The sequence below is a fragment of the Natator depressus genome, chromosome 1, assembly GCF_965152275.1.
Source record: "Natator depressus isolate rNatDep1 chromosome 1, rNatDep2.hap1, whole genome shotgun sequence".
Lineage (NCBI taxonomy): Eukaryota > Metazoa > Chordata > Testudines > Cheloniidae > Natator > Natator depressus.
This window is the reverse complement of record NC_134234.1, coordinates 234,475,259-234,498,842: the sequence shown is the minus strand read 5'-3', so window position 1 is coordinate 234,498,842 and position 23,584 is coordinate 234,475,259.

The following is a 23,584-nucleotide window of genomic DNA, read 5'->3' as shown; positions in this document are numbered from 1 at the left end:
ATAGGATCCAGCCATTAAGTCCTAATCCGCTTTAGGAGACAAACTCTCCAAGGTTTGAAGGATTTTGGTTTGGGTCTGTCTAGCACATTTGTAAGGTGCTTATCATTTTAGGCATTTTTCACAATATTTTCCCATACTGTGCATTGTGGTATTAAGCAGTACCTCAGGAGCATAAATGATAATTTTCATTACTGTATATCTGATGCCGGGGTGAATTGTTTGTCAAAGCAATGCCCAGTCATACCCATACTTAACCACAGCTAGAAAATTCTAAGGAAAAATAGCTATATAACATCAAGTGCCTCATTTCTCCTCTTGCACTGAGTGAGCCTATGAAAAGCTAGAAGATCTGCTGAGGATATAACAAGAGTTTGATGGTGCAGCAGGTGTTTCATATCAAAGCATTGAATATTCTGGCACTCCCTGTGTCCATCCAATTCCAGTCAAATCAGTCCCTTGGGGCATTTGTTTTAAAGAGTGGAAAAATTGTATAGTGACTGCAGGATAAATTTGCAAAACTTTGCACTTCAGATGCATGTCTCAAATATACTATAAAACACAGTCTAAAACCTCTACTCAGACTGGGTTACAGCTAAGAATGTAGATGGTTATATCATTTTAATGGTCAACTGTTTGTAGATTTTTCCTTTGGACTAGGTATTTTTTATATTTTGCACAAAATGAGGTCGGGAGTGGGAGGATCTCTGTTGTATCACCCATTTGCGAGTTTTAATGGGAAAAGGGCAGCTTTCTTTTTACTTCAGTGACTTAGGTGAATTAAAGGGTCAGCCAAGTCATTATATTTAAGTGTATAAATCCAGTGCAGAAAAGCTTCCAGTCATCTACTCCAGAATTTCCAAGATTCTTGTATAGGGTTTGGAATATCTCAGAATTGCAATTCTAGGATCAGAAAGCAATACCCTGCAGGGGGCAAATTTATACATAGAAATAGCCGTTCCTTTTAGGGCCTGACAGATGGAAAGGGCTTTGATACGGATTGTACAAATACACCATTTTAACTCTCTGTATGGAGATTTGCTAAGTTGAACAGACAAGAGCCATGGTTGGCCTGCAATTAGAAAAAGTGCATTACCTGAAAATGACCATAAGGGTTTTAACTTTTTAAACTGCAATAGCTTATTCAAGTGATCCTAAAAAGAAGTAATCACCCGTCTATTAAAGTAGAGCTCTGCTATGAAAAGTGACTATATACAAATGGCACCAATAAATCTCTGATTTGTTCAGAGAAATTTCTGCTAATTTAAGTGACTGATATAAATCTGTGCTACTACTTGCTTCTATTAGCCCAGCAGCAACAACACAGCTAAGAAAGTGTGTGCTGGATTCAGTCTTTTTTTTGTGTGCATCAGCAACAAAGATGTGTAACTGACTGGAATTTAGTAACCATGTACAAAATAAGTAAAAGCAATGAGTTTGCACAGGTGTCATGGAAGGCATAGCTTGGCTGGTAGAAGCTCTATTACTTGTAATGATTATTATTATTCAACATTAATGTAGTAGAACCTAAACACCACAACCAGGTTGGATCCCAGGGTGATAGGTGCTGTAAAAACAATTAATGACAATCCCTGCCCTAAAGAGCTCACGGTCTAAAAGACAAGATATAACAGGTGGAATGAGACAAACAAGCTGGCAAAGGTCAGAAAAGGGGGAGACAAGGGAACAATATATGATGTATCAAAGGAAAGACCCAGCTTGACTTTCAGATCTTACGTACAGTATGTAGGCTGGCAAATAAATAACTATGTATCTGTTAACTGAGCACATTTTATATGAAAACAGACAATAAATATGGATCCCCACAATGCCTTTGTCATAAAGCCACTTTTTCAGAATACCTGATTTTTGCTGCCTTGTATGTTTTCTATCCCTGCTAGGCCATTATCCCGTCTCTTCAAAGTGTGTATGCAGCCATAAGTGGAGGCTATGAGACAATTTGTGTAATATTCATCTGGCTCTTCTCTTCTAATCTCTTTCTTCATATTCCTTGGTTTCCCAGTGCCTGACTAGTTAGGCATTTGGATGATAGTCATCTGACTGCAGCTCATTCAAGAGAAAATGGTGTGATACTGGTGGGGAGGAATAAGAATTCTTAGGAAGTTGTGATGACTGCTCCATCCACTGAGCAGCTTTTGTCTCAGTTGCTTGCTGGGCTTCCTGCTGGGTTCTCAGCCAATGGTAGAGGCTCAAAGTTCCTTTTAACTTTCTTTGAGTCACTGGTCCAGAGATTGTGACCTTTTCTTCTCTGATTCAAAACTTACCATTTATCCATCCTCCTGTCACCTCCAGCCTAGACTATTGTAATGAGCTCTAATGAAAACTATACCACTTAGAAGTTTCAGCTATAGCAGAAAGCAGCTGCTCATGTCACAGTGGGGCAGACGACTCCTTCACTACAAAACTCCAGTGCTCCATACTCTGTGCTAACTTTTACTTCGTTTCTATGTGCAGTTCAAGATGTCTTTTACCAACTACAAAGCCCGGAGTTGTTGGGGATGTGTCTGTCTTCAGGACTTGCTCTTCCCTGCTGTGTCAATTGCTTTTTACTGGAAATTTCTTGGTGTCTGTCTTCAGGGTGGAACTTCAGGAGACAGGCAGCAGGGTATTTTCAGTGGAGAATAGCTCTGGAATTCATTCCCTCCTATGGTCCATCAGAATCCAAACATGACTTTTGTCATAGCCATGTAAGAGGTGTTTGTTCACTGTCCTTTTTTGTAATTTAGGCTGTCAGCCATTTTCCCATTCAACATTTGGGGATGGTAGAGGGAGGGATTCCACTATTTCTTTGCTGGTTTGGAGTTGATTGTTGGCAACATTTACTTTTATCTGAAATGCATCAGGGGCCTGATCGAGCTCCCATTGAAGTCAGTGGGCATCTTCCATTGATTTTAATGGGCGCTGAATCAGGTGACTGATACTCTATTGATGAGTACAGGGAAAATAAAATTAGTCGGAGCCATGTTACCACCTGTCCTATAGGATGACTTCCATTGAATAACAGACTTCCTTTTAAAATCCAACCCCCTGCAAACAGAAATACTTGTTTCCTGCAGAACTGAAAAGGCCCTAAGATTGCTGTGTAAATATCTGAGCTTCAATTTCAAATAAAAAATCATTATGAAAATAAGACTTTGGGCCTTTTTGAGCAGGACCGGCTTGAGCATTGCACCCACAGAAATCATGAAACCAAGGGTGCAAAAACAGGCCTGGGGCAAAGGGGATGCCCAGGGAAGGGCAGGGATGGAGAGTGAGCCCACCTCAGACTTACCCCCACAGCAGCAGTTCCTGTCACACTGGGCTAGGCCTGGCTCACCACTCTGGGCATTGCAACCTGGGGCATGGAGTTGTACCTGCATGACAGGGTGGTGGGTGCTGCTGCAGGCAGTCAGTGCTGACTTGACAGTTCATTATAATGTTCTCATTGAATCAGGAAGCTACATCCACCCCTGCTTTTGAGGCAGGGGATGTTGCCATAATATGGGTATGTACAATGCATATGCACTGCATAACAGTATTGAGCCATGATTGCTGATTGGAGGATGAAATTACTACTGCAATGTAAATAGTAACATTTAATACTGAAGCTGGTTGTCATTTTTCATGAGAAGTTTTTATATTGAAAAATGACCTTTCGTCAAAGACTATATTTTGTGGGAAATTATTGACATTATCGTATTTTTTAGAAAATTCCTCATACTATTTTTTCTGACTTTTTAAAAATCACTTTTAAAATCCTTATCAATTTTTTTTGTTCAGCAAGAGCCACATTTCATTAAGAAAACAAGTTTTAGGGTCACTGATACACTTCAAACATCATACCTAATATAAACTTCAGAAAAAAGTATAGGAGAGAATTTTGCGAGAAAATGGGTCATTTCAAACTTTGTGAAACAAAGAACTTTGCAATCTTTCATGAAATTGTTTCCCAGTTTTTCAGCCAGCTGTAATTACCTCCTTTATTTTAAGAACACACTATTTCAGTCCATACATACACAAGTGTGATTCCAAATGTCCTAGAGCTAGGGTAAGTTATTAAGGCAGTAGCATGCATGCTGGAAGTGGGGCTGAGCAGTGCCCTGCCCAATTCAGAGCTTTGTGAAGCATTAGGAAACTCTAGAAAAAGTGTGGCGTCTGTTACTACTGTGTGTTGCTTTTAAGACAGACCGGAACCGGAACAGTCACTTATGTACGGTACTCATAGAGTACTCATAGATCCCCTCTGTTGGGAGATCATCTATACCAGGGGAGCATCCCTCACTCTCCCAGCCCTCTCATGGTGGTTCTGGGTCTAGCTCTCTGGCCCTGGAGATGTCAGCTGGTAAGTGTCTCTTCTGCCTCCCCTCTCCAGCCATCTAGCTCTGGCTCCAGGATATCAGCCAGCAAACCCCTCTTGCTGCTCTTCTGCCTTCAGTTTCCTACTGCATCCCAAACATATAGTCTCTGGAAGGTAGAAAAGAGAAGCTGGGGCATAGAATGAGGACCACCTTGTTTTGATGAATAAACATATAGGGAGAAACAGAAATTACAGTGGTCATTTACCCAACCCTCTCTACAGAGATTAGGGTTACTAAGAAAGCTGCCTTCTAGAAAAAGAGGAAAAGGGAACTAGAATGCAAACATTCGAAAGGAAGGCGATCCCAGAGAACCTACCCATGACTCCCTCTCAGGCAGCTCTGAGTCACCAGGTCTCACCCTGTCTGTGATTCTCCCTGATCCTGGATAGCACCCAGGTGCTGCCCCACCCTCTTACTTAGCCAAACGGGGGCCCCTGTCCTGGCACAGGGGAACTGGACCTACTTCATTCACCAGGGCCAACCACCCCATGACAGACTGCATCATAGGCATAAACACAGGGTACAGAATTAAGCATATATGTGAGCTGGGATGGGGAACCACTGCCCAGATCCGCAAGGGTATTTAGGTGCTTTTCAGGCACCTTGATTTTAATGGGAGTTAAGCACTACTTATCTTTTTAAGGATCTGGGCCTGAGTGCTGAACGCCCTACAAATTATCGGCAGACTTTGCCATGAAAAAGATGGAAAAAGAAGATTCATTATTTCCCTCATTCCAACGATCTCAACAGCCTCCTCTGCATTGTTCAGCACAAAGAGGCACTACTTTCCAATGACGGCTAGAACATGCAGCTCCCCACCTAATAACTTTGTCAATGCAGTTATGCACTGATAACACAAAAATCTACAAGCATTGGAAACTAAAAAGGACAAAGCATAAAAATAAACAGAATTTATTAAAAAATAAATACATAAACAAACCTGTACTGAGTGCATTATTCCTTTTTGCATTCAATTCATTGAAATCCTCCTGCTTTCAATTCAAGTGGAGCTGCCACAGTATTCCAGTTTAGCAGGGAAGTCTGCAGAAGCCTCACGCCTTAAGGTAGGGTTTAGGTCCATCTTGCCAGAGATTACATATGGCTACTTGCCTTAAAGGAATATTGTGAGGCTTAAGGCCCCAGACTTGCAAGATGCTATATGAGGAACCTCACTGAAGTGTATTGGCCTCAATGAAGGTGGAAGATCAATGTGCATTGATCTGTTTACAGGATTGGGGCCTCATTTGTTCATCTTTCTAAGAGGCTTGGTGGCCATCTGGAGGAAGGTGCTGTCATTGTGCAAAGCAGGTATTTTATTATTATAGATTCGGTACAACTGGCACATGATTTATTGATTCTACTCAATCATGTAACAAGCCTTCACACTAGTGAGCCTGTAAAGAAAATAGTACTCTTGCATACACATGAGCCATTTAATGATTTTAAAAAAAATGAGAACCATTGTTTCCAGATAATTTATACAGATATGGAAGTATTCTTTTTCTTTTTTTATGAATTGGATTCCTAAGAGACTTGTGAAAGTGTCTTTTGGGTCAAAGTCTAGTGGTTTACTCACTTAATCATTCATCCCTGGTTGATTAATAGACTTTTTAAACAGAGTCACATATTAATAATGTAGGCTTTAACTGGGCGTCTCAATCAAAGAGTAGATTTTAGAAGTTGATTGGTTTGTATCCTCCAGGCCTGTGATAAATGTCTGGAGATTTCATGTAGTCATTTTTTCTTGTAGGTTTTTTTTTATTCTTCTATTCATTTCTTCTTCAACATTGTCACATGAATATTTAAAACACAAAGTATAATCAGCTCAGTGCTTTTTCTCCAATGCCAGGATCAGAAAGAGAATAGCTGTCATTCAATGCAAAATCTCTTTATTACAATATTTAAGGATTTTTTTTCTCCTTTACCTGTTAAATAATAAACTTTTGCTTACTGGCAAATGTGGGCTAGAAATCTTCTTTGCCCAATAGTATTAAAAATTAAAAGTTGCTCCTTTGTTTAAACAAACTCAAACATAACATTACTGCAAAGATAATATAACAATACTGTAAAGATAATAATCATACAAGAATATTGCATTTTAAATGCACAACAACTTGCCAAAAGGGCTAAACAAAATAATCATGTTCCTCATGGATTCCTCATGCTGAGCTCTTAAAACTCTGTGGGTTCTTACTTTAGGGAGCAGTTATTCAGGTGAGTAATACCCCTGAGGTTGATTTTATTGGGACTATTTGCATAGGAGTAAGTGCCCACCAGTAGAAAGAAGGGTGGCACAACTTGGCACCTGCCTGGAAAGAGGGCACTTCTAATCCACAGTGTGGATCACTGCTCCATCTTCAACATTTGTCCCACATACAAAACTTCTATAGATCTCAATAGCATTTCCAAGCTATAATATAAGTGGTTGGACCAGGCCTGCTACATTCCTGTTCTCTTGTTCAGATGGTGTTGGTGCAGGTCCCAGAGCAGTGGATCTTGAAGTCAACACACCCCACTGAGCTGCTCTCAAAGCCATAATTTCAGGCTTTCTGCAGACTCAGGTAGACTATGCATCCTTTATGAATGGTTTGTATTTTCAAGATCTTCTTCACAGCCATCTTGTATATAAATGAAAGCTTAGATTCTGATGTAATCACATTACTGCAGGAACTGGGGTCCTATGCACTGGCCTAAAGTGCCTATGCCTTAATCAGGCCCTCTCTAAATACCAGGATATATATGACAATATAGTTATGGTATAAAGCCTTTATCCTCATGAATTTGGGATGATTACATTACTTCCTGATTTCTTTTTCATTTTAATTGTTCATACATAATGTGGCATGAATGCAGTTACTTCATTTAATTATTATGGTAGCTTGCACAGCTGCAAATATCGTTAGTGCTCATGAAGTTAGCCAGTTCTTTTTTACATCCATCCACAGATTTCTTGCGAGATGACTTCGAAGTCTGAATCCCACAGGCAGACTACAACATAAAGCCGGGGTTTCAACTGAATTGTTTTGGATGTCTTGGCATTTTAATAAGATGCTTTAATAAAAATGAAACTTCGGGAATGAAGAGCTAGAAACCAAGAAGTAAATTTCAGCTACAATTCCAGTAGCTCCTTTGTTTTGCAGTCACAACAGCTGCAATAGGAAAAAATATTTGCCAGTATCTGAATTTTGCTATGAATGGTTTTCCCAAATAAGCTGGGAGTCTCTAATTCCCTCCTCTGCCTTTTCTTCCTCCTATAGCTGTGGGAGTAGGCAGGAGAGAAACAGAGGAAGCAGCTGTTTCTTCCCCCCCCCCCACCAAATGATGACTCCCCCTTCTTGCTCTTCTCTCACCATCAGCGGCTGCTTCCTCCACTCTCCTACCTGCCCACACAAAGGACTGTTATCTGTGTCCCATGCTGGGGTCTCTCTTGGTAGTAGCTCAGTGGTCCCCCTCCCAGGCTCCCTGCCAGCTACTTCTCTCACTCTCAGCAGCAGCCAGCTCCCCTTTCCTTTTGTGAAACATCTGAGTGGTAGTGAGGAAGGATGTCCTGGTACCCTCTACTGAGAATGCAAGGCCCATGGGAGAGTAGTCATGCAGAGAAAATGGAGCTTTTCCCCTCTGCTAAATCACCTGGGACATGGGCAGGCACAGGTTTTGAAAAGGCAGGCATGGGGTGGTTGGTAGTTACGGTGGGCATTCGTAGCAGAAAAGGGCAGTGCCAACAAAAAGAAGGTATAGGCATAGCAAGTGTAACAGCAATAGCAGCACAGCAGAAACTACATTTCCTCTGTCTCCTCTGAGTGTGTGAGTGTGTGCGTGAGCAGCAGCAGAATTACTAATCCAAGAACCAGTCCAAAAGGTGGTTCTTGTCCCATTAACCCACCTTCCTCCCTCTAAGGTAAATGCTTTGCAGCTGCACTGCAAGAAAAACACAAGCCATTAAGATGGATGATATGGATATCTTCTGCTTTCTTAGGGATTATATCAAGCTGCCTTTCAAAGATCTGGAGTTAGCCCCAACTCTTGTGCTCATGCAGTCTTGTATGACTGAGAGGGTATTCTGTGAGGGCCACAGGCACAGACTGTGGAGAGGTGAATTTTGAAAGCCAAGGGGGCAAAGCCGAAAGTTATCCCTCAGTCCCGCAGTAAGTGCCTTTGCTGCAGGAGAAACTGAAGACGATATTAAATAACTTCTCTTCAGTGTTATCAAGTTAACAAAGTCTCCAGTAATAGTGGAGGCAGCCTTAGGCAATGTGTGTGAGAGAATACACAATGTGCTGGCTATTGTCCATTTGGGCTTTTTGGTTGCTATTGATGTTGAAGTTGCTGTTAATCTGATAGCATTAGGATTTGTTTCAGAGACTGCTTGAAGCAACAGCATCAACACACAATTTCTTAAATTTAATGATGTTAACCTAAAGACCACAATTTTTGTTAAAGCTGTGTCTTGTGGATGACCTACAGCTGCTACGCACCTCAACAGGCAATAGTGAAGGTGATATGGCAGCTAGATTCTTATTTACTTTGAGTTTTAGTCACATACATACCCTGTGAGGGGATTGGAGGGACATGTGTGTGCGTGCATGGAGTGCTATCGGTTTTACTTCTTTCCATCCATACGCATAGGTGGCTCTTTGCCTCCACATGCCTGGAAACTGAAGTCCTCTATGTATCCTCTAAAGATAGCCCACGCTACAGAGTGAGGTTCTGGAATCAACTTTCCCCTCCGTTTGGGGTGTTGACATACACAGTTCCAGTTGGAGTCTATTGGGGCACCTCAGACACTGCCTCTGTCAAAAGAAATGAGAACAAACTCAGAGTAATGACAATTTACCTTCATTCCTGTTCTATGTCATTCTCAGCTGCTAATTTAATGGAACAGCTCTCCCATGTAAGGGATCCATGGGACAAAAAAGTTTTTTTCAGTGCCTCAGACTGTGTAGTACACATTTCAATAAGGGACAGCAAAGCAGCAAGAACATTTCAGGCCCTTCTCCTGCTGTGAAGAACAAATTCATTTTAAACATTCCCCATACCTGCTCACATTGGTCCACTGAAAAATGAGATCTATTTTGCATAAAATATTTACATACTCGCAACTCACTCTATCCTTGTTTCTTACTTCCTGACATAATGAGCTTCCTCTCTATGGTCCAATATCCTTCCCCCAGTCTAAAGCCCTCCTGAGCTAGCTGTCTGTGAGGAAACATACTATTCTATTTCTCATAGTTTTCTGATTTCCCGTTTCTCATTCACTTTTTCACTCAGTTTCTCAGCTTCTTTATTTTTGCACTCATCAAATATTCTCTTTTCTTCCCAATTCTATTTTATTATATATATATATATATATATATATATATATATATATATATATATATTTTATTACAATATGTAATCATACTAAGAATATTGGCTTTTTTTTTTTTCAGATATGCTTAAAGCTAGAGCAAAATTCTACTCCCTGCTGCACTGAACAGTGGGAGATCAGACACTGGTCTGTTTGAAATGTTTCTAAGCCCCTATTGCTCTTGGCATTGCTGTGGTAGGAATGCGACCTTTTGTGCACTGTGCTGTACAAACAGTGCCAGATGAGATCCGGTACTTTAAAAACAGTGAATTTACAGGCAAAGTATTCTGCTCTCATAAGTCTTTATTTTTTTAACCGCAGACAGCTAAGAATGCTATTTGAAGAACTTTGAAGCTTTTTCAAATTTCCTTAGTGGAGGTCTTGCTATTTAGATGGAAAGGAGTCATATGGGTTTACCTATTAGACATATATTCAAAAGCATCTGGAGGAGAAGGCAAAAGCTTCAATAAGAGCCTTGTCTTAGATGGTGGTGTTCCTAATAAACAAAATTCTGCATGTATTTAAAAATGAGACTTAGGATGCTTTCTAAAGAGTCTCAGAAAAATGCTGAGTCTCATAGTGAAACTTCAAGGGCTTTTTCTTTGCATGGGAATGGAGAAGATTCAAATTCACTCATATTTGGATGAACAAAGATTCTTTATTAGATTGCATTACCCCTTTCTCTGTAGGGAGAGGCAGTATTTTTGGGGGGAGGGGGTTGGGGAGAGGATAAAATTCACATCTATCAATTGGGTGCAATAATGTAGGTTCAGCATTTTTTAGGTTAAAATATTTGTTTTGCTTTTTGGATAAAAATGGGCTGGGTTTATATAAAACAGGATACTTTCTCTAAAGGACCAAAAAAAAGCTGAGGTAATATTTTCTGGAGTGAACTGACATGCAGCATTATTTACAACTAATTTTCAAACACTGTTTCCAAGAAAGGGGAGAATGGAGGCTCTCGCAGCAGGAGCTTAAGTTGCCACTTTGCTGCTGTTGTGATTGGGTGGATCTGCAAACAGCTGGGGCCTGATCTAAAACATACTGATGTCAACAGTCAGACTTCCACAGACTTTGGTGGCCTTTGGATCAGGTCCTTGAATTACCAACCAGCTAGCAACCAGCATACGGAAACTGAGCCATAGGCTTGTGCAAGATGAACAGGAAGATAACTTGGATAAGATTAGGAATTTTGTGAAACCTTAGGGAAAGAGGTAGGTTTAATCTTAAAAAAAAACACAAAATAGAATGTTTCAGAAATAGTGCTGAACTTCAGAATAACTTTCCACAGAGAGCATTCATGAACAGTAAATTAGGAAGTTTAGTTTTGTTTAACTCTTTCATTGGCCTTTACTCTCAGCTTCCTACCTGGATATCAAACTGCAGTCAAATGTGGGTATAATTTAATTGACCCCCCCGGCTCTGTGTGTGTGTGTGTGTGTGTGTGTGTGTGTGCATGCACACAGGCGCACACAGGCCATATATGTATCATTTTTAGGATGTTTCACTTCATTGAATGGGACTGATGTTTTGCACGCCACCAGTTACAAAGCCTTAGTTACCAGGAATCCAACTCTATAGGGAGCCATAAAAACATTTAAAAATGGTCTAAAATAGCTTTTCTATACCTAGGAATATCGCTGTTGAAGTCCATTATCTCAGAACCTTCCTGGTATTAGTGTGTCTGCAGGGGTCCCATTGGGAAGCTGAGAACTTTGGTATCCAATGGAATGTAGCTCTGGTTTCTAGCCCTGCCAGGTCCAAAATGCTAATCTTTCAGATTTTAGAGTCAGTATAATAAAGCTGTTCTTGGTTCAGGACAGAAACTTCAGTGAAAATATGGGAGAGAGTGTATGTGATCAGTCTATACCAATACATCCTCAATTATTTAGGCTATGTCTACACTACAGCCTATGCTGGCATAATTTATGTTGCTCGGGTGTGAATAAACCCCCCCCCCCCGAATGACATAAGTTACGCTGACATAAGCGCTCGTGCATAGAGCTATGTCGACAGGAGAGCTTCCGGAGCTTTCCATCAACATAGCTTTTGCCATTCATGGAGGGGGGTTTATTTTGCTGACGGGAGAGCTTTCTCCCATTGGCATAGTGTCTTCACCAGACGCGCTGCGGAAGCGCAGCTGCATTGGTACAGCTGCAGCACTGTACGTGTAGCCTTACCGTTCGTTTTCATAGAGGATACAGAATGATTTTTGATGATCAATATTTCTTCTAATCAAGCTAACTTTCCATGTAATTAGCAGATACTGGGTGAGATTACCGTGTTTCAGATACCAGGATGTTTGTTACAACTGAAGTTAGAATAACTGTGAATGAACTATAAAAGTTTATATGTATACATAATGATTTGTGTGTGTGCTATATATAACACACATACATATATGTATGTACACAAAATCAATTGACTGCTGTTTGGTAGCCATTTGATAAATATTTCCTCACAATGCAACTGACAATGAGAGAACAAGACTTTTCAAATTAATTGGCATTTAATATAACACAGATGCTTGTTACTGAGCAACCAATTAACACAATTTCCATATTCCTGTTGAGCTAGAAACTTAAAATATGGTGCATTCATTCACTAGGTGCTGATGAGAAAACAGGAAAAATAACCCAATTTGAACTTTCCATCAGAGGTCACCAAAAGGTCACAAGCAGTCTGTTTTCACATTTTGACCCTTCAAGTGCCTTTTGAGCTAGTATCTTGAAATAAGTACCCTTTTCAGCTATTATCCTGAAATTTGGTACACTCATTCATTATAGATCACTGATTACAGGAAGGAAATGAAAACATGACATTTCCACCAGAGGTCACCAAAAGGCCATCAGCCTAACAATTTGCAATCATTATATTAATTTTGTCTGCAAGGTCATGCTGCTTGGTGTGAGGCTTCCTGTTTGTAGAAGTGAAGATGATCCAAGATAACCGGTTCTGTTCTTTTGGAGCAGCGTCTAAGGCCTGGTCTACACTATAAATTTAGATAGACATGCTGAAGTCACACCCCTGAGCGACATGGTGGCATGATGAAAGTCACACCCTAGAGTGACATAGCCATGTCGCTCTAAATTTTTAATGCAGACCAGGCCTCAGGAAAAATTCAGACCCCTTAGTGCAGTATCTATTCTGACCTAATGCTAGGTCAATGGAAGAATGCTTCTGCTCAGGGAGGTGGAACCAGAGGGTGGCTGAACAGAGATTCCCAGACAGCACCTACCGCTCCTCAAAGACATCTAAAGAGTCAGTGGATACCACGCAGAGGTACACTGCCTGGAGATGTGATCAAACAAGGGAATGCAAATAAGCCCTACAGTCACAGAGCACTTCCCACCACCCCTAGTCCAGCTTCTGCCTCCTGGAGTGTTGGATGGCCATCTTGGCCAGTGTCAGGAAGAGATTGATGAGGAGGTCCCCCGGCTTTGTGGAGCAACAGATGGGGTGTGCATAGATCAGGAGACTGGCTGGATGTCCTGCGGCCAGCTCAGGTGGCCAGTCAAGTGGCTTTGGGAGGGGTAGGGGGACTTAGGCCTGAAAGTGAGTTCCAGAGGATCAGGGCAGGGAGCACCCTCCCACAGGGTCCACTTGAGGAAAGTGAGAGACGCAGGAGACAAAGCTGCCTCACTTTCTGAAGCACATGACAGGGGATGTACAGGGTGGGCAGCCACATGCACTGGCCGAGCACCATGGGGTCCACCCAGTACCTCCAATCGTCCTCCCACTCAGTGTCTGCTATGGATCTGGTCGCTGAGACTAGCTTCCAGGTCCTGAGAAGGTCTTGGTAAAAGAGAGGTCTTGGGGGAAACACCTTAGGTAGAGATACAAGAGCTGTCAGTCGTTAAGAGGTGGCGGAGGAAGGCATGCACTAGCATGCTCCATGCTGGACTATCTGCATTGTAAAGGAGTCTCTACAAGCCCAGAAGGCATGGACCTAGCTGTGGATGCAGATCAGGAAGACATGGAACCGGTGTTGCCAAGGCTCGTGATATTTGGTGTGTTTCTTAAAGCCCAAGCTCCTGAAGACATGAGATTAATTGACAATGTCCGCTTTAATTAGTTTTAAAAGTATGTTTCTAGCCTTCCTGATTGCAGAGCAATGCATGAGGAAACCTAAAGCTTGAGACAACAGAAGATAAATTTAAGTCCCTGATTTATTTTTGTTAAAATCAGACACTTTAAGCTATTTTTTTTATTTTGGGGGGGGGGGCGCCTGACTCATGAATTTTGAATGCTTGAGGTTGGAGATAATACAGACCAAGCCTCTGTGAGGATTGGGCACTGATATCTGGAGTGGGGAGTGAAAAGAAATAAATTAAATCTGCCCCAGTGGTATTTCCTCAAGTTCTCCTCTTCCTCTGGAAACTGCTGGTGTGGTTAAGGAAATGACTTTTGTTCTCAATATCATTCCACTCCATCCAGAAACAGGCAAAATGCAGGGGTCTAGATGGCTGAACCTCCTGCCACTTCCAAAGGAAAATTTGCAGAGAGTCCATCAACCCAATTGGATGCTCCCAATGGACAACTCCCTGGTCCACATCCTCAGCTGGTGTAAACTGGCATAGCTCCACTGAAGTCAATGAAGCTATGTTGATTCACACCAGCTGAGAATCTAAAGCCATGAGTAGGAACCAATTGAAAAGCGCTGTCCCCTCTATAGACTGTGTTTGCGTGGGGTCAATGTGGCCTTTGAATTGTACAGTTTGCCTTTTACCTATATAAGTTCCCTTTTTTTAATGTTCTTTAAACACACTGCATTATAATTTTGAATGGTGGCTTTGTTAAATATCACAGAACATAAGAATGGCCATACTGGGTGAGACGAAAGGTCCATCTAGCCCAGTATCCTGTCTTCCAACAGTGGCCAATGCCAGGTGCCCCAGAGGGAATGAACAGAACAGGTAATCGTCAAGTGATCCATCCCTTGACACCCATTCCCAGTTTCACAGCAAAAATATATATGCATTTAAATGAAATGTATTGGTGGCTGCATTTGGCTAAAGGATGGATTGAGTTATATACTGCGAATGGGCTGTTATTGCAAACTCTTTAGTTCAGCACTCTCGGGGTATGTGTACACTGCAATAAAGGACCTGCAGCATGGCCACAGCTGGTGCAGGTCAGCTGACTCAAGCTTGCAAGCCTTTGGCTGTGGAGCTGTAAAATTGCAGTGTAGATGTTTGGGCTTGGGCTGGCGCCTGGATTCTGGAACCCTGCCGGGGGGAGGGTCTCAGAACTCAAGCTCCAGCCCAAGCCTGAACATCTACATTGCTACTGTTAGATCTGCAGCCCAAGCCCTGTGAGCCTGAGTCTGCTGACCCGAGCTCTGAGGCTCAATGCCATGGGTATACAGATACCTTCGATGACTTGAGAGAGAGGTCAGGATTGGGCCTATAGTCTGTATTTTGTGTGAACACTTTGGGATCTTTCAATTAAAGATTCTGTACTAAATGGCAATTACCATTAGCATTGTTCATTTCTCATTACGAGTTTTGCTCAACAGGGCGATGCCTCGAAAAGTGGCATTCACTCTCCTAGATCTCAGGGACCCATGCTCTAGATACTAACATGAAAATAATAGTCTCTCACCTTGAAAACCACCATAGTATAGAAAAAAATGATCAAAGTCCCAGTGGTGACTCTTGGTGGCTCTCTATTGCTTTTTCCATTTCAAGGAGGGCAAGAGGAAATGGTGTAAATGACAGAATAAAGAGTAAAGATTCCTGGCCAGTGCTATTAATCATTCTAGGGGGCAAAAGAACAGATAAATCCTAATAATAATATATGTTCTCGAACTAAGTCCCCCACCCCACCCCCTATTTTTAGACTTGTCTATCTTGTTCTGTCTATTGCAGATAAAAATCTGCCAGGTCAACAATATCAATAGTTTTTATTACAGAAAACAGATGTTATCTGCATCCTAGCTGTCCATTTAATTAGCACCTTAAGACATGTGGTATCGTCGTTAAGCTTAAGACTCCTAAAGGAAGAAAAAGAAAAACAATACATTCCAGAATTCTTAGAGATAAAGCATTAAAAAGGGGGGAAGGGGTGAACAATGTCGTTTTCTTTAGGGAATCACAGAAATTAAACACACTTTTGAAATAATTATTGATGTTTAAGTCAAACAGTAATCCCAGAATTTCTCTGAGGGTTATTGAATTTTGTGTAATTGGCTGCAGGAGAGGCTGAAGTGGCAAAATCATACTCATTACAAGGCCGGGGATGAGGGTTCTAGGGCCATGCAGTAGGATTACATTGCTCTCCTTACCTCCCTTGGCAGAAAAGTCCTATTGAATGTAATAGAAAATGATAACCTTTCAATAAAGTACAGTTATCAGTATCAATACATTACGTTTTGAACTATCCTATAAAATTCAATAGAGAATGATTTATTCTATATCACTATTAAAAACAAACCTGGAGAAAAGAGAAAATTCATTATTAAATTCTAAAGATTTTTAGTGCAATTCCCTAAAACTAATGTAATTTCTATAGAACAGTACTGATTTCATTCCTATTTAATTCTAGGCACAGCTCCTAAGCTGGAGGACACTGCTGATTTCCATCCGCTGAGGATCTGGCCCTATTTTCACAAAGGCCTCTTGTAACATTTACTTCCTCCTGTGGGATGTGGTGACATTAGATTTGTGTAGTAGCAAGAACTGGTCAAAATATTTTGAATTTTGAAATTAAAAAAGTAGGATTATTTCTAACATTGATGTTCCTACCGCCCCCTCCTTTTTTCCACCACCTTTAATCATGATGGTTGCTGTGGTCTTACCCAGCCTCATTTCCAGTGCTGCCATCCAGTCTTGTAACAACTCTCTCCCACATTGTACAACTCTATTTTCACTCCATTAAAGCCCCAATCCTTCGAAGATGTGTCCACATGCCTAACTTAATGCACTGTGAGTAGTTCCAAATGGGTGTGCATCAGGGTGAATTTCACCCTTACTGAAATATGGTAAGTTTCACAGATTTTAAATTCTTTCCCTCCCTCTCGCTTAATCAGCTACTCTATACTGGCTACTAAGAATATAAAGATTCTCTTTTGCCCTATTCTTTCTTCTCGCTCCCACACTATCATGGAAGACCTTGGCAAGTTGCAGGAACATGTGTCTGTTAAGCATGTCTGCAGTGTGGTGTGCAGAATTTCCCTGCAGCTGTACGTTAGTACTGTGTGTTTAAGAGGGAAAGGGGTAGCATAATTAAACCCCTCAAAATCCTAGATTTGTCTAGATCCAGGGGTGAAAATAGGCCAGTGCGGGCCGGTATGGCATACCAGTAAGAAGCTGGTTCCAGCCCGTACATGGCAGCGCTTTAACGTCAACGGGAGGCAGGGGGCAAAAGGGGCAGCTGCCCCAGGGCCGGCAATTTAAAAGGGCTCCTGGCTGCTGCCGCCACTGCTACCACAGCAGCAGCCGGAGCCCCGGGCCCTTTTAAATCGCTGCCAGAGCCAGGCAGCACAGGTGGGCTGGCTGGGGGATGCTGACATCCAGCCTTGCCCCTGCCACTCGAGGCCCCGCCCCTTCTGGGGGCCCGGAGCGGGGCCCCCATACCTGTAAGAGTTTTATATTACTTTGATCCCGTCTAGTTCCCAAAGAGAGATCATCCTACCTTGTTTTAGGTGTTTCTTGATTTGTAGTTCTGTTTTGTATTGATTGTTTCCTGCAGTTTTTCTTTCTCTTAGTTGTATCATAGTGGTTTTATGTGCAGGTAGAAGTAATATCAATATTTTTAGTAGTTTATTTGGTTATAATTTTTATTCCAGCTGTAACATTTCTCTCTCAGCTTTCAGTATTGTTGAAAGAACACTGGTAATGGCTTGGAACTGGTGTGTGTGTGTGTGTGTGTGTGTGTGTGTGTGTGTGAGAGTGTATTTAAAGTACTGGTGAATTTACAATAATATAAATGAGTCGAGAATTCAAATGTCTGGTTTTTAGAACACATTGTAAATTCTTTCATTGCCTATGGGACATAAAGAAAAAAGAACAGTCTGACACATTCTCCTTTTTGCTTTTAAGGCAGTTTGCTAAGTGAGTTAATTATGGAGTGTTTGCATGTATGCAATCATGAACTGTACGCTGGGTCTGGCAATATAATTTGGCTTCTGACTTCGAATCTTGAAAACCCTTACTCCTGTAAGTAGTCCCACTGAAGTCAAGAACATTGTGCCCTTGAGCGAAGATTATTCATTCTTTCTTCAGTAATGGTAATGTGAGTTTCTTTATTGAAATAATGGTGAAGCTATGGCAGATACAACTGTTACACACGGTCTTCCAGCATATTTTTCTTAGTATGCGAGCTGTCAAGGTTCCTCCCCCACTCTGAACTCTAGGGTACAGATGTGGGGACCTGCATGAAAACCTCCTAAGCTTACTTTTACCAGCTTAGGTTAAAACTTCCCCAAGGTACAAATTAATTTTATCCTTTGTCCTTGGAATATCCACTGCCACCACCAAACTCTAACTGGGTTTACTGGGAAACGTAGTTTGGACACGTCTTTCCCCCCAAAATCCTCCCAACCCTTGCACCCCACTTCCTGGGAAAGGTTTGGTAAAAATCCTCACCAATTTGCATAGGTGACCACAGACCCAAACCCTTGGATCTGAGAACAATGAAAAAGCATTCAGTTTTCTTACAAGAAGACTTTTAATAGAAATAGAAGTAAAGGAATCACCTCTGTAAAATCAGGATGGTAGATACCTTACAGGGTAATTAGATTCAAAACATAGAGAATCCCTCTAGGCAAAACCTTAAGTTACAAAAAAGACACACAGACAGAAACAGTCATTCTATTCAGCACAGTTCTTTTCTCAGCCATTTAAAGAAATCATAATATAACACATACCTAGCTAGATTACTTACTAAAAGTTCTAACACTCCATTCCTGGTCTATCCCCGGCAAAAGCAGCGTACCGACAGACACAGACCCTTTGTTTTTTTCCCTCCTCCCAGCTTTTGAAAATATCTTGTCTCCTCATTGGTCATTTTGGTCAGGTGCCAGCGAGGTTACCTTTAGCTTCTTAACCCTTTACAGGTGAGAGGATTTTTCCTCTGGCCAGGAGGGATTTTAAAGGGGTTTACCCTTCCCTTTATATTTATGACACGAGCTAATGTTCAGACTTGGAAACATATGGGTGAAATCCTGGCCCAGTTGGAGTTAGTGAGAGATTTGCCATTGACTTCAATGGGATCAAGATTTCACTCTGGTTGTGTTGGTGCTAGTTTTGTTCTGCAAGGTTCTGTGTAGATGCAGAAGAGAGGGAGCTGTGTGAGCAGCAGGAGAATTTGCTCTCTGCAATGGCCTCTGACTGGAGTCAATTCCAGAGGCAGAGTTGCTCTCTGGGAACCAAGCATTGGTGTTGGGTTGAGATTCCAGAAAGAAGGGATTGTTCTCCATGCTGTTTGAACTCCTATGTTTCAGGATTGGCATATATGTGTAAATAAAAAATCTTACACTTAGACACTCAGCCTGACTTTGTCACTGATTTCTCCTCCACACCTCAGGGACCTGGACATTGGCTACAGCTCAGCAGAGGAGCAGTAGCAAAAATAGGGTTGTATTTAACACATACACCTCTCAGCATCAAGGCAGCAAACTTTTTATTCTTGGACATTCAGAACTAGCAATAAAGTAGAGAGGTTAAATCATTGCTGATTCTTAGTAGGTTGAAAGGTACAGTTGTTTCCTGAGTCCACTCTGCTTAGTTACTTTCCTAAAAGAAATCATTTTGTTGGCTTATACTCCAGCTGTGGAATTCAGTCATGTGCAGGGGGCCGGCCAACAAAAGGCCTATGAACTTCAAAATACAACTTAAAGGGGACATAAGTGGTGCACTGAGTGAATTTCACAAGAAATGAGAGGAACTATTTGCTTTCTATATCTGACTTGCCTACATTATTTTTTGCAAAAGTTCCCCCATCCCTGCAGAATTTCTTTACAACATGTGTTTACGTATACAAAGCTCATTTGTGTAGCTTCTGTACCCCATGAAATGCCCCAAGGAAGTCAGTGGGAGTTCTGTGTGTATAGTAGTGCTGATTGGGGGATGCTTTTTATTCCTGGTGGAAAGTTTTTCGACAAAACCAAACAAAATTATTTAATCAGAATTTTTCTTCACAAGTTTTAGGTTTTTGTCAAAAAACAAAACAAAACAAACAACCTGGAAACCCTAACATTTTGTCTGAAAAGCAACATTTTTCAACTATTCTAAAATCAAAATTTTTTTTTGCAAAAATTCCCACAATTTCTTTAAAAATGGACATTTCTCATGAAAATATCCTGTTGGACAAAAAAGCCATTTTGAGTGGAAAAAATTCAGCCTGCTCTAATGTATACTAATGGTAGAATATGGCCCTTGCTACATTAGACATACATTCTCTCCCAGCTTTTAATATTTAAAGAATATATAAATAAATTGCATAAAATCTATTTACTGTAAAAGTTCCTACAGATCCCACCTTTAGGTTTACTGAAAACTGCATTAACACAGGTTCCTTTAAGAGTCTATCTGAAAGCTATAAAAGTGAAGAAAATCTAGCCCGTATAAAACTGCCACTCTATCCATAACTCATTCTGTTGTGCTAAGTATGAGCAGAGTTTTCAGAACAGTGTGTGATCCTGCATAACATATGTGTTGCGCGATATCTAAGCACGACGGGTGGTTTTTACAGCTGATGGCAAGAAGAAAAGAAAAGCAGAGCAGAAGCTGTCAGTTTCCGTGTTTTATTCTAGAAAAATTACATTGCAGAAATCAAATGATTTGCTGCTTAGATGATGTCTCCCCTTTTTTTATTTCTAGTTTCATGTATACATGGCTGCCCACTAGAATTAGAAAGCAGAATAACATCGGCAGTTCGTTTCCATGGCCCAGAATTAACAAGCTTTTAAGTGATCATAGTCATTTTAAATGTGTTTTGATCAAAATACTGCTTTTAATTTTCAGTCTGAAAATAGAGACTGAACTCATCTGGCACGTCTTTGAAGGAAGCAAACTGGCAAAAAAAACCCAGTATTTTCTGTTCTAACAGCAGAAATGGGACTAATTAGTGTAATAATGGCACTAGTTCTGTTGTGCTAATAAGATCTACTTCACAGTATTAATATCACAGGACAAGAGCAGAAAAATTTTAAAGAGTCCACGTCTTAGGCAAAATATATTTAGACACTTAAGAATGAATGTGTATCCCCACCTTCCCATTTAAGTGCTCTCTCATTTTCAATCTGTGTGTGTGTGTGTGTGTGTGTGTGTGTAATATATATACACATACAAAGTGAGACATTATTAGAAATAATTATTTTGTTGGGTCAGATCCACAGCTGGGGAAAGGGAGTGTTTCAAAGACGGCTTTAGGAATTTTTATGCCCCTTGTCATGATCCGAAGCTCACTCAGCCTGCAGCATAAGTTAGCACAGCTTGAAGGCTACTCAAACTTGCATTGGTAGTTTGTGATCCCAAGAGGCATTTCTGTCAGCCAGGATTCGGGGACCCTTTCCCCACAGCTTGTGCCAACTGTAAGTATGCCATGTTGAAAAACTGATTATATTGTATTTTCTGTCTTCTAGCCAGTGTCTAGTGACTGTATTTTACCTCACACACAGAATACTTAGTTTCCTTGATGCACTCTTGTGAGCGACTTTGTCAAAAGCTTCCTGAAAGTCCAAATAAATTATGTCAACAGCTTCTTTACCACTGTTCTTCTGACATGCTCGTATGAGTCTAGTAGATTTGAGAGGCATGGTTTTCTTTAACAGAAGCAGTGCTGTTTGTCTTCATATTATGTTTTTAAGTATTTTTTTAACAGTCCCTCTCTCATGATCATTTCAACCAGTTTATCTGGTACTAAAGTAAGGGTCTCTAGTCTGTCAGTCCCAGACATTCCTCTAGCACTATTTTTAAGTCTTTGGAATTTACATCCTTAGTCCCCAAGCCTGCAAAGACTTGTACACATGCTTAATTTTACATATGTCACTAAGATTGAAATCAGAGGGACCACTTAGATTTTTTTTGTCCCCCCTCCCCTAAACCTAGGCACACTCAGTCTCCAGCATGCATTGGAGCAGCCTGAAGGCTGGCACTGATTGCCAGTGATCCTGGCAGAGCTTTAATGGCAGCCGGGGAGGGGGACGGGGAGGAGGGGTAATAAGTCTCTGGAGGATCATGACTCTCTCATTTTGGGTTCTGGTGCAATATTTGTAAGATGATGATAATTAGGTTACTGATCTAAATTGTATAATAAATACACTTGTCCAATCTCCCCCCTCCAAATGCCATCAATGCTTTTATGACTTCATGGGTATTTTTTCTATTAATCCTAGAAATAATTCAGTGATACCTTGCATACCAATGTGTGCTCCATAAGACATTTTAGTGAGTTTTGTCTACCGAAGATGCTATCTCATTGACTATGCATGCTTGTGTTTGTGTCTGTCACTAAATCCATACATCAAAATGTTGCCATCTGAACACAATTTTGTAGCATTTTCAACATTAACAGGGGTATTAACATGCAGCTAATACAGAAAACAAATTCTCGGTTATTTTCTCATAATCCTTTGTTTGAAATACATCCTGCATGTCAGCAGAACAACAGATGAGCTATGAGCTGGCATATTCTGAATAAAGTATTACAGGTTTCGTCTGTTTATAATTTTATTTATTTATTTGTTAATTACCTAAGTGCAACTCTGCTGGACAAGAAGCTGAGAGTTAGTGTATTCTGTGAATGAAATTCATCTGTGGTGCATAGGGTCATGTAAGGATTTTTCTACTACTTAAGCCCTGAGTTGAGACTGGGGAAAATGAGGGGTAGCGCAATAATTCGGAAAGCTATACAGTGATATGCTAGGCCAGTGGGGAGACCATGGGACTCAGTAAATGTAGATCCTGTGACTCAAACACTGCAAATTGTATGGAGGAACAACAACCGTGACTCTAAACAATGGGGTACCAGCAGCAACCATATTGTGTGTTGGAAGGGAGTGCCCTAGGTGTCAGTTTGGGGTGTGAATTTCACTTCCCCAACCCACATCCCCCCCCTCTTGCACTTCTCCATCTAAGGCTCAACTACTTGAAATTAATTTCACCCCATCTTTGCAAATAATTCTCATTAATGTTGTGCTTGGAGTGGCAAGGCAGTAAACCACAAAACCCTTGATTTGCTGCGTCAATGATATTGTAGGGGATTGAGTCCCAGTATTTCTTGGTTACTTAAAATTTTTCTGATTAAAACAATCTTTTGAGGCAAATGGAATAACTCCCACTTCATAATTCTTCTTAAGACATCCCTCCTATACAGGCAATAGGCTGCTTTTTATTCATTCATTTAGCTTTCTACACTTTTCAGGACTATAGATCTAAGGCCTGGTCCACACCTAAAAATTAGATTGATCTACCTACATCACTCCAGGCTGTGGAAAAATGTTGCACCCCCATTCAATGTAGTTAGGTTGACCTAGCCCCCACTGTATGAGGCTCGATCGACAGAATGATTCTTCTGTTGACCTAGCTACCACCTCTCGGAGAGGTTTCAGAATAGCAGCCATGTTAGTCTGTATCCGCAAAAAGAACAGGAGTACTTGTGGCACCTTAGAGACTAACATATTTATTTGAGCATAAGCTTTCGTGAGCTACAGCTCACTTCATTGGATGCAAGTGAGCTGTAGCTCACGAAAGCTTATGCTCAGATAAATTTGTTAGTCTCTAAGGTGCCACAAGTCCTCCTTCTCTCGGAGAGGTGGATTAACTACATCAAAGGAAAAACTCCTTTCATCAGTGTAGGAAGCAGCTGTATTCTGTTACTATGGCGGCTTAGTTGCACCATTGTATCTGTACTGCTGTAGTGTAAACATACCCAAACC